The sequence below is a fragment of the Cheilinus undulatus genome, linkage group 5 (genome assembly GCF_018320785.1).
Source record: "Cheilinus undulatus linkage group 5, ASM1832078v1, whole genome shotgun sequence".
Classification (NCBI taxonomy): Eukaryota; Metazoa; Chordata; class Actinopteri; order Labriformes; family Labridae; genus Cheilinus; species Cheilinus undulatus.
In genome coordinates this window covers 33,377,276-33,390,226 of record NC_054869.1, presented here as the reverse complement: position 1 = coordinate 33,390,226, position 12,951 = coordinate 33,377,276, and the positions used below count along the sequence as shown (strand labels likewise).

Below are 12,951 nucleotides of genomic sequence, written 5' to 3'. Positions count from 1 at the left end.
CATGCGTGGAGAACAACGTCTTCCCCGTGGTTTTATGAGAGGCAAAATCCCTCCATGGGCAGAACGTGCTGTAGACGTTTACGGACTCGTCTGTTCAAGAGGAAGAGCTCGTGGCAGGTGGACCTGGCTTGAAGACAGTCTTCTCTCTTCAGCACAGTCGGTTGTGTTTCGGCTACCCTCTGGCTTGTCTATCTTTACCCCCGCCTCCCTCCTTTCCGCACACCGCTTCAACAACACACAAACCACGGGGACGAGCCAACAGACGTTACGCTAGCCAAGAAGGGAAGTGGGCTTCGTCTTGTCCTTCATCACGCAGGTGAGCACAGAACGTTATGTTTTTTGTCCACTGAAACGTACGTAGCTTACACATCTATATGAGGAAGCGGGGCAGTGAAATAATACAGCTTTAATTGTCCGTTATACGTAAGGGCTCGCGCTGGTGGCGGTTAGAGATGTAACAGAAGGGTCTCGCCTCCCGTAGCTCGAGGACTTATGTGCCGGTGTGTGCTGATGCTTTAATGTGACCGTGACACACAAGGCCTTTTGCATTTCACGCACGAGATATAATCTATCTTACTGTTTTGAAGGCCATGTTTTTCCTCAAGCCTTAGTGATAAGGGGTTTTACTGTGACTCTGTGACACAAAACACACTAGACATGCATCACTAGCTGTCATTTTACAGTATCATGCCATTTAATGAGACCCCGAAAGGTAAAACTGATAAGAAACTACAGCTAGCCTACCAGGCGTGCTTTAAGTGGGACGCCAGAGCTTATTTGGCCATTAGGGTTTATTGGCTCCTGATGATGGTGTTGTCCTGGAAACGTGGCTTGGCAGGTGTGTGCTTGAGCACGCTTACAGTGTGTGTGCTCGTGCATCTGTTATAGGCCAACACGCTTATAAAAAAAAGCGGGGAAGTTGTGATGTATAGAAATAGACGTGTAATGTGCGTGGATAAAGATGCTTCCTCCCTCTGAGTCATGAGTCTAAACCTCATAAATAAATACGCTCTTGACCGTCTAAACTGGTTCAATCAGTTTGTATTGATGTGTTCCAGATGACACATTCCCTATTTAGACAGAGAAGCTCCATAGTTTTACTCTAAACAAAAACAGATTGAATTGATTTTAAGCGATTTAATGTGCATCAGGGATCTCAAAATCTAGAATATTATGTGGGATGTTTGGTCAGCTCAGTCATGATCACTTGTCTTTAAAATCCGTTTTGAGAGTGATCACTGCTGACAACCCATTTCATAATTCCCCTGCTTTTTCTTAGATACTCTGAGCATTTGTTGACCTTATTATTATGATTCTCTTTCATTGGAGATAAGTCCAAGGCTACCAGGGCTTGATCTTAGATGCTGGGAAATGCTTGAATTAAGGTTAAATGCATCAGTCTAATGCATTGGTTCCCAACCTTGGGTCCAGGACCTTCTAAAAGGGGACGACAAAGATCTCAGGAGGGGGCCGAAAAGCTTTGTGTACTCTGTAGTTGTCAATTAGATATGCACATATTAACTAAAGTCATGTTTGAACACTAATTGAATAGTTTATACAAAAGTCTTTTGTTAAGAACGACATGTGTCAGCCTATATTTGTGGGTTTTTTACCAATAAAACAATTTAAACCAGTGTTGATTTTTGACAGCTATGTATCGCTTTTTTAGTCCATGTTGGGAGATGAGCTTTTCTTAGACACAAGTAGGGGAGCTCCAAGGAAAAAAAGGGTTGGGAAACAATGATCTAATGCCTTGGTTCCCATCATGGGGTCTTGGGCCTCCTTAGGGGGCCACCAGAGATTTCAGAGGAGCTCTTCTCTGTGGTTGTTAAAATTTGATTTCCACATATTAACTGAAATCGTGATGATGATGAGGATCATGAACACTTCATCATTCATACAACAGTATTTTAGTAAGAAAATTTGTGTTGAGGTCTGTCTTTTGAGGATTTAAACAACAAACAAAACAAGGTTGATGTTAATTTTGACCACTTTTTTTTTTTTTTAATATTGGTCCTGGGAGGTGGGCTCAAATTTTCTTAAATACAAGTAGAGGTAGTCCAAGGGGAAAAGGTTGGGAACCAATGATCGAATGCACATTTCTGGGGTGCCAGGGGCCTTGTAGTTATGTATGCATGACCGTACAGAGGCTGTTGTCTTCCAAGTAGGCGGCCTGGGTTCGTATTTGGCCTGTGGTTCCTTTCCCATTCCCACTCCCTCTCCCCAGTGTTGAGCTCTATCCACTGTCCTTTCCTCTGAATAAAGACATGAAAAGCCAAAAAATAAGCCTTATGTTCTTTGACACACACAAAAAAAATTTAATCAAAGAAAATCTTTACACTGTTGTAATCGTTTTTGCGTTGATGCAGTAACAGGGTCTGTTCCACGTAATAAAAAAGACAGTATGCGAAGATATTGGTAGACGAAGCTTTTTAACAACTTATGTCATAAGCAAACAAATATGCTACCTGTCACTTGCTCTATAAGCCATTTTACAGTGAAAATTATTTCAGTTTTCTGTTTGTACAGAGAGGAAAGTCTCAGTCTTGTTTTTATTTTCAAATGCTAATGTAATCTTTATAGAGAAATGTTCTCTAAGATGAACTGTAAAACAATGTGACAGCCTACAACCATTACTTTTAATAAATATTGTAATTTACTGTCAGTCATCAGTAATGTGGATTAAAACTTACTGGGACTGCAGAAAAAATGCGTCCCTCAATACCTTCTCCCATATATCCTGTATGTAAAAGACTATTTGCTTGAGCAAATACACAGTACAGTTTATGGTAATCTACACAAAGTGAAACAACTTGCATTACTAAGATTATGGGCTTACTGAATCATGCCCAGTCATTGTTAAATAAGATCTAATCATTTCTATATAATACACACTGTCCAAAACAAAACCTGTCACAGTGTCCTATCACATGATTTTGGGAAATGATTTCCTCCCCTTTGCTGTCTCTCACAGATGCTCATAACTCTACGACACACAGACTGGCACATTGTAAGCCAATAATAACAGCAGCTAGGCTGTTTTCATATTCTGCTCTAGAACAAAACACAGCACCGCGGATGTTTTTGTGTTATTATGAGCAGTGTAAAAACATTTTTGGCTTATTATGAGACAGTGTCATGGAAATTTTATCATAGCAACTACAGTGTCAGTTAATGATGGGATACACTGATTGTGGACTTAAGGGGAAATGATGTGTTATGTTCTTCTTACCTAAAACTAACAAGACATTTTTATCAGACAATCATTTGCCGTTATTGGATTTTATAAGTCAATATATTCTGATAAGAGGTGCTGGGTCTCATTGTTTCAGTATAATTGATAGGATCATTTTCCCCCTTCTGTTTGTCAAACTTAAACTGGCAACCTCTCTGGAGGATAGACAAAAGAATGCAGAGAGGCCAAAAATGTAAGAAAGGCCCCCATTGTTAGGAATGTGTGCTTGTACAATTATAAGATGTCAAAGCACTCCGTTTAGGCAAGTGTTGCAAGTGTACTTCACTAATAAGAGTCTTTTGTGGATTTGGTAATTTTTTAAAAACAACTAAATCATGCCTAAAGCTTTGGAGCTGGTCTGATAGGTGCCCACATCTTAAAAAAAGAGTATTGTGCTGTAGTACTCTTTTGTTGTTGTTGTTTTGTGCTCTTTTATAAAACGTTGCTTGTTTTATAACAGCCAAAGTTTCTTCAAACTCCAGCAGAGATTGAGTGGTAGCACTGTATTCTGCAGGCACATCACTCTCTTCTTGCGTGCTGGGTAGTTTGCATTGCATGTACCAGCAGTTTGCATACTAGTCAGCATTAGTAAATTATGCCTTGTCTCATTGCACACTTGTGTGAGAGCAAGACTATTGTTTGTGCCAGCCCCTCATCAGCAGTGGTTTATTTTTAGTACTTCTCTTCTATCGTGTTCTTGTATTCTCTCATATTCTACATCAAGCCAAACCAGCTGTATTTAATGGCAACATTTTTGTAGACGTTGGGCTATAACCCCAGTCAGAAATAAACATTTAATTTTAATAAAAGACTGCTGGAAGAAATGGAGGTTTGAAATAAAGGAATTTAGCTTGAAGTAGCTTACCATGCAAAGCAACATGGGATGCATAATATTATTGGCATGATATCATATCAGAAGATATGAAAATGTTTTTTTATAACTAATATATCCACTGTAAATATTGTTTGTATTGTAACAGTTTAGGTCTGTGTGTCTTGGTTAATGGTGATTTGAGAGCGTTGCAGGCAGGGAAGTTAGCCAGAAGTACACAACCACATGTGTCGAGGGTTTCCAAAATGCTTGCCCTGAAAGAGTGCCACTCAGACTGTCTGTGAGAATGGACAAGTGTTTAATAAACAGAAGTGTTCGCCAGTGCCAAAACAAGAATAATATTTTAGAAACGCAAAGACAAAATGTTAATTAGAAGTCATCCCAATCTCCTGGTCAGCCTCTTCCTTTAATGCAGCCCCATAACCATGTCAAATGTGAAGAATGACCAGGAGAATATAAGCATGACGAAGTGGACCTTAAAGATGCAACCAAGATGTATAGAGACACTGTGGGGACAGTTGACATCCCTGGTGAAGTTAGTGTAGGATGTAAGGACAGCCTGGGCACTTGATATGACCTGTGACGACTAATAGAATATTGAAACATGCATATGAGGTGTAATTTACAGTTTCTATGTTGTACCTGTGTTATGTATACTGCCGTCTTCAACAAATCGAAGAATCTGCCAATTAGAGCAACAAGACAAAACTAGGTTGTACACATGAACTTCTGAGCTGACCACTGCTGCTCTAGTTTTTGAATAGCAGAGCTTCCTGGTGAATAAAATGTATGCCAAGGCTGTTTGGGAGATGTGTACAAACATATCCTCTGCCAAGACGAGCTTTCGATGTGGCTATTTGCTCTTGTTTTAAAAAGAAATGTTATCAATTCCTGGTTAAATTGCTGCGTTCCTACACCTACATTCAAGCATATAGCTATTGTAGCAGCAGACGTTGGATACAACAGCGAACTTCACCCATAACAATTACAAATCCATGCCAAAGCAGACCGGAAGAAGAGCGGAAAGATCTTTTCCATAAAAAGAAGCTTTCAGTGTGGCTCTCTGCTCTTGTTTTCTTAAAGAAATGTTGTCCAGTTCTGACAGAACTGTTGCTAGGTCCTGTAACAATCTCTCGCCAAAGCAGGTTGGCAGAAGAGCGAAAACATCTTTTCCATCACTGTTAGTTTTTAAACTTCATTTCATACAGAAACGGGGTCCAGTTCTGGTCAAACTGGACCACTAAAACTAAACCCATGCTAATCCCCACTCTAGCAGTAGCCACTGCAAACCCTTTTCAGCTCAACTAAACCCTACCTATAGCTCCCGCCTCGTTCTCCTTAAATGACTCTGACATGTTCTGAACAATGTTCAGTTTGGCACAGACATGTTTTGGAGCTTTTCAAAATGGATTTGTATGATGACAGAGACGTAGTCTGGCAAATCCATCTGCTTTGCAAGGTTAAGCTATTTAGCAATCATGTCAGTAGACATTGTCTTATTTCACTGACGCTGACAGGTAGCTAGTTTGCAAGGGTTCCATTATTTTCAAACATCTGCATACTGACTGTGCAAGGTTAAATCAAACATGCTTTCTTTATTACAACAACATTTCAGGAAGTCTTTTGTGAGATGTTATCTTTATTGAGATCCTTTTTGGGACAAGTTCAGATCCTGATGATAATCAACTGGCAATTTATGTCACCTTCTTGTCTAGTCTCATCCACTGCTGTGAAGAAGTTGATTTTACACTGACATGTAGATTTTTGCAGCATTGTAAATATGATTTAAGATAAATTAGGATATTTTGAAACGCGTAAGTCACAAAGTGCTTTTTCTGAAAAATATTTTGCAGAAAAAAACAGGAATTTAGTGCTTTTGGCTCAGTCATTTAGTGTGGTGAATATTTTGTGTGAAGACAAGAATGAGGAAGCAAGGTCTTAATTGTTGGTAACATCAACAGCTGTTGTGAACTCAGGTGTTTTACTGTAATCTGGGATGTGATTACATGCCTCCTCTTTAGAAAGCCTCAGTACAGGTTGAATGTGAGGTGGTTGAGTGAATTGGCTATAATGATAATTAAGGAAGAAATGGCTGAAAAAAGGTGTAGTGAAATTTGAGACAAAATTGTCATGAGGCAAGAGAAGGAAGAAAAATAGTGATGGAAGAAAATATCATCTAGGGATATTGAATGGAAACATTGTTCATTGTTCTTCTTGGAACAGACAAGGACTTTATGTGGATGAGGAGATAGTGTTGTACCAGTCTGATGAAAAATGACTCTTTTTGTGAAATCATCTCCAATCTGTCAATTAAAGCTGCAAATTACCATCGCTTAATTATCAGTATGCCTGCCAGATAAATCGCTATGTATTTGAGATGTTAGATAATTATGAAATAATAGTGAGATTATGACTTGGTCTCTTCTAACTCATTGTTTTACCCGACTTCTATCTGGCTAGAAGCCAGATTATTTCTTTTGCCGTATTGCCTGGAAACTATAACACAATAGTTATTAGAGCATTTCTTTATTAATTGTTTACCTTTAAGTGGTATTTGTTTTAATTGCAATAGATGAAATTGTTAGATATTGATTGCATTGTCAAGACAAAGAATCTGCCACTCAGTTCTACTTTGCATTTTTCTTCATCAGTGGCAGTCATCTGTTGTTTATTCTACTCTTAATTGATCAGTTATATTATATTGATCATACAGGTTGCTTCTGTATTTGTTATATTAAATCACCTCTAGCACTTCTTTTCTAATGCAGCACAAATACCAGAAAATCACAATCATGATGTTCTTTTTCTCTTCAGAGTTAACAGGTTCCTCTTTTACATCGTAAGTGAGAACTTTGCAGACTACAAAATGCTGACAACATCTTTTAGGTGACCACCACAGTGTCTTAGCTTTAGACCTTGGAACACACCCTGTTACAGCAGCCTCCTCCCTTTATTAGCCCAACTTACATTTAAGTAATTTAAGTAGAGCAATAGTTCACCTCGGCCCAGACTGGGCCAGGAACAGGCACAGTGAGGTGAACTGGGTCACTGAACAGATTCCTGGCTCTGTTTGTTGAAGGCAGCGTGTGACTAAGATTACACCACAGTGCTGGGTCATGCTGTGCCTTCCCATTGCGCTGTGTAACGTTGTGTATGTATGTTTCATATGTTTCATATTGGGAGGTGAATGATTACATTTTCCCATGTTACTCTGAATAGTGTGCCCAGATAACACATTTCATCTTATTTTTCATTTGCTGACGGTTCATTAGTTAGTACTTAAAAAATCTAAACAAAGAGAAGTGGAACACCCCCCCCCCCCCCTTGCGTATATGGTTGCAGAAATCAAGTAATTTGAGAATTAAATGGTCAAACCATAAGATTCTTACATAACAAGGACTGAACAACAGAGCCAGTGGTATTACTCTAAAGTAGGCCGCAGTCATTACAGTAACACTAACAGCTGTTACTCCTCCTTCAGGTTGGCATTACTGCCTCTTTGTTTAGGATGTGTCCTGTATCAGAATCCCTATGAGCATTAATGGCTCCACTATCAGAGATGTATCTTTGTTGTGCATGACTGCATTGTTGCTGTAAAGGCAATGCCCTTCTATATGCTACTGAAACAAAACTGTCAGTGCTCTGTTGAGTCACATCTGCTCCCTTGTAACGAGTTAGAGAATAAATGAACACTGGATAGATTTTTCAAGGTATTTTAAAGATTTCGTGAATGGATGTGAGTCGGGAGGTGTGGTTGGAAGACACCGATGGGACCACCTATTGATTTACTGACGATCCCAACAATGCATACTGTGGTGCAGGGGCTCTGATTTTTATTAAAGCTGTATTTATTGCCCTGTGTGCTTTTATTGTGTTTGAGAGAAGCTCAGTTTTTATTGTAGTTTCGTTCTTGCATCTTATAGTCAAATATTGAAAATATAAAGACCTGAGTTAAACTGTCAGGGAGCCATAGTCCACTTTTGTTGGTCATGTGACTGACTGTATATGTATAATGAATAACACTCCAGTACATCTTGAACCTCCGGAGCACTCTTACCTTCTATATTGATCTGCTTTATATGCAAAAGATAAGAGGCTGTAATAATTGACCTAAATCGTACAACCTGTGCATGAGAGCGAGGCCTTCTCATCTGACATTAGTGCGTGACCTCACAAATGCGCTTCTGGAAGAATGGTCAAAAATTCCCCTAAACACACTCCTAAACCTTGTGGAAAGCCTTCCCAGAAGAGTCGAAGCTGTTATAGCTGCAAAGAGTAGACCGACGTCCTATTAAACCCTATGGATTAAGAATGGAACGTCACTTAACTTCATATGCGAGTCAAGGCAGGTGAGTGAATACTTTTGGTAATATAGTATATCTTAAAGTGGGGGTATTATGCCTTTTTTCAAGGCTTTACACATCTCCCTGACACCCACGTAGTAGCTTCACATGGTTTACAGCTCAAAAAACTCCTCATGTTTCTCACACTGGCCTCCTGAAAAACCCTTATTTTGACCTCCGTCTGAAACGCTTTGTTTTCGCTGCTGTCTCTTTAACACCCCTCCTCCACGACCTGCTTTCCTCCGATTGGCCAATTTTCCGGAGGTTGGCCGGCGGCAGGACTCAATGGTTTGTGCCCGCCCCCTCCAATCTGGCTATGTTGCTATGCTGGTACTTGTAAACTTTGAATGAAACTTTGAAACATGGCGAATTTTGATATATGTCCGTATGTGTTAGACTCAGAGTCTGACCCTGATTGTTTGGAGAGAGAGGGGGAAGAAAACCAGCAGCAGGGTTAGAGAAGGATAGAGAAGGATGCATCTGTTTGGTAAGTATTTAATTAGTGTTACTAAATGGCTTTGATAATGGTGGGCTTATCCCTTGCTGCATTTAGCGGTGTGTTTATTCATCTCTGTTCATCTTGTGGGGGCGGTTTGTTCCGCTTTGCTGGCAGCACGGACGAACCAGTCAGGAGGTCCTATTGGGATGACCTTATTGGTTCGCTCCAATGAAATCTCGTGTTGGGCTGGTCTCAGGAAGATCCTGGAGAGATTCCCAATGAACTGTTTTCATCAGTTTACACTCTAATTCCAAGATTTCTGCCACATGTGTTTATCCTGCGGTTTGAAAATTTGCATACATGAAGTATGGACACCCAACATTTTGACTTTACGTTTTAAAAATTGGAAAAGTATAGTACCCCCTCTTTAAGCTTCACTCTTGCTCCAAGGTCTTTCTGATAGACTTAAAAAGACCAGGATGCAGCACTGATATCCCAGTCAAGAAATCTAATCAGCCACATCCTAGATTTCTTGCCTCACTTCAGTTGAATGCTGAAGCCTTTCCGGAGAGGTAATCAATGTGGTTTTGAAAATATGGGAACTGAAATTGACCCACATTGAAAGTTTCATAAAAAATGTAACAAGCAGCCTGACAGATGATGATGGATGGACTGATAGGAGCCGACTAAAGAGCACTGCTGAATGATGAACTGTTTTCTTTGTGGTCCATTTGAGGTCTACATCTTTACTCAGTTGTATGGTACTGTTTACCAAGTTTTTTCTGGTGATGTATGAAAGCTCTGTACACTTTTTATTTGACATTGCCAGCAGTTTCATTCTTTCTGGGTAGAGAAAGAATGAAACTGGGAAAGAAGGGAAAGAAGAACAATCAGAATGTTAAGATGTGCAGCAAAGTTTTGTTGCTAGTATAAGGATGGGAATTGGAGAACTGGTTCATGTTGAAAAACCAGTTCGGGTCAGTTCAATCCATTGACATCATCTACATTTAAACTTAACAGTTCCCTTATCAATGCCTTACTTCTTTGTGCCTTGAAAAATACAGCCTTGCTGAGGCAGTCAGCAAAGTGCGCAAGAACAGAGAAGTGGAGGAAGCACAAAGAAGTAAACACGACATACTTTATTTTTATACTTCCAGAGATCTAGGATCCAGAGATTAGTTTGATATTTATTTTAAGTTTTTATCTTTTAAAGAAAATGAGCAGTAGTATTGTGTTCTGTTGTGTTCTTCACCTTTAGAGATTGAAGATCCAGAAAGCATTTTGTTTTAACTAACCCATTTCCGACAAAAAAAAATTATATCTATATTTTTTATATTTTTTATCTATCATGTTCTCCTTCCAAACACTTGATGTTAACCGTTGTTAGTCATCTAAAGTGTTTAGTATAGCCATGTAATTGAAGTGTGCTTGTCATTGACTCTTACTGAAGATGGCGTACATCTTGTTCAGTGTTCAGAGATCAATCATGCCTGGCACGGTACAAAACAATCATGCCTAATGTGAAAACTGCTAAAAGTTTGAACGTTCTGGCTAATAGTGTTTAACATGCAGACCAATGTGACCTTATTACCTTGAATTTCTCAACCTCATTCCTTGTTCTCTATCATCTCCTTGCTCTGGTATCAGGTCTGTGTTGACAGACCTTGCCTTGTAATGTCTCCCTTATTTGTTTTGTCAAAAACATCGTGTCTAACAAGACACTTTATTTGAACCACCAAACACCCTCTGTAATTTATCTCAGTTAGATGGCTGTATTCCTCCTGCTTTAAAGTCAGCTAACTTGGTTGAAACAAAACTTTAGCTATATTGTTGATTGATAAAATGTTCTGTATTATAGGAATATTAATTTGTTTTTGAGGCTAAAACTGTCACAGGGTCAGCATTTTTGCCTGAAAATTTAGTGATAACAATTAATCAACTTCATAAACTCAAAGTATGGGCTCTATGGTGGAAAATAAAACTTTAAAATTTACCACATTAATGTGTTTGGCCTTTAAATTTAATCCTTTTTTCTTCAGAAAGTTAAATATTTGCACATTTTGGCACAGGGTCAGGAATCTGTCACTGTATCTTCATAAATCCAGTGTTTGCTTCTTCAGATTCCCAGTTTTATCAGAAATGTGCCTGTTTATGTTGATCCACTAAGATATGTAAATCACAACCGAGTGTAACTGGAACTTAAAAGGACATATTTGGCTCTCTTTTATAAAAGATCTATCCATAGGAGAGGGAAGAAGGGATGTAAAGCAATGTAACCTTGTATGTTAGAAACCTTGAACCAGCCCTTAATCACTGATCTCTATCATCTACTTGCTGTAGTATCAGGTCTGTGCTGAGAGCCTCGCCCAGTGACGTCTCTTTATCTCTTGAAGCCTTATTTGTTTAGTCCATCCTGTCCCCTGTTCTACCAGCAAGTGTCACGTGAACCACATTTGTCTGCAGGATTTGGTTCAGTTGAGGTCATCCATCAGCAGAGTTGGATATTGTTAGAAAAAGCGATGAATTTGGATGGGCAGAGAACCACTCCTCCACAAGATGGTGCTATTCAAAATGCTTGGTTTAGCCACAAAGGAAGTGAATTTAGGTGTTGCAGTTTAGATGAAGTTCTGCACTGACATTCTGACTCTGCCCCCCTCCTCTGTTGTGGTCACTCCATGTTCCTATGAACCTGTAATCCTCAGGTGGCCAATTAGTCAAAGTTCAACCTTTTTAAATCCCAGACTGTGTTTGATGTGGCTTCAGGAAGAATTAGCTCCTGATTGTTGACACAAACATCAGGGGGTGTAAGGAGACTTAGTAAACCAAGTTTTCAAAAGGTCAGTTGATGGCCAAAAAAACCCTTAATCTATGTCCAAAATCTGAATTTTGTCTGTTTGGTAAATGGTTGTTTGATCATCATGTGGGTTAAGTGGATAAAGCCTTCATCGAAGTGACTCTTTCCACACCAGAGAAAGCTCTGCCATCACAAAATCTACCATGATTTGATTTCAATTCCATTCGATATAGGAGCCTACAATTGATATCAGATGGTTTTTTTGCACAAATTTCACACACAATCAAGGACGTAGATTTGGCAATTTAATCACTGGAAGGTAAGGTCTGAAGGTTTCTTAATCAAACAATTTATTTTAACAACAAAAAAACAAAGATCTCCATTTCACTGCAGTAGCATTTTTTAATTGTTGCAAAGTTGTTTTTGATTACTTAAAATTGAGGGCCCCTGATTACCTTTAGATTGTGAATATATGGGCATCTGTGTTAAACATGTTGACTTTATAAGAGCAAGCGTTTATTTTAAGTACCAAACATTTTTATTTCCTCAACTACTATGATCTCTCAAAAACAACATGTACTTTTTCTGCAACCTTTCTTAATCATGATCTAGTCTTATGGCCTCCTTTCAGATGTAGCTGGCAAAATAAGTCGAGAGGCCCACCCTGTTGTAGTCTCTGTCCAAAATATGTCCATAAAGCCGAGAGAGGATTAAGAATTCTCTTTACCTCTGCTGCTAACTGTTAGCAACTGTTGCTACTATTAGCTTATTGTGGACGCACAGCTGGGTAGAGACTGTCAAAAGGCATTTAGGAGAACTATCAAAATAAGTGTAGTTTAAAGGTGACCTAGTATGCCAATGTTTTGACTTTCTGTCGATCTGATTAGATAATCAACGAATCAATGGATAGTTGCACTCCTTTTAACCATTATCTTATCACTCAATATTATCTTGCAATTTTAAGCATTATCTTACTATTACTCTACCATTATTTCGTCATTATATTGCCATTATTATTTTTTACTTACTAGTCTTAGTACTATTTTACTGTTTCCTATCATTCTCATAATCATCTTGACATTCTCATCATTATCTTACCAGTAGTACCATTATCTTACTGTTTAACCATTATCTTACCATTCTTACATTATCTAATGATTCTTACCATTCTCAGAATTCTCTTACAATTATATTCTAATATCTTGCTGTTCATGTTGTTTTACCATCACACATCATAATCCTGCTCTTCTCCTTTTTAAACATTTTCTAGCATGATCCCACCATTCTAACCATAGTCTTGCCATGATC

General features: G+C 38.8%; 1 protein-coding gene across 4 annotated transcripts in view; it reads left to right on the top strand.

The window, feature by feature from the left end:
- The window catches only part of slc23a2 (solute carrier family 23 member 2), a 59,191-nt gene continuing 46,240 nt past the window's right edge, over positions 1–12,951 (top strand). For all 4 annotated transcript variants that reach the window (XM_041787084.1, XM_041787082.1, XM_041787081.1 and 1 more), the window contains exon 1: positions 1–316. The gene's annotated coding sequence lies outside the window, so the exon portion shown is untranslated. The remainder of the gene's footprint in view (positions 317–12,951) is intronic.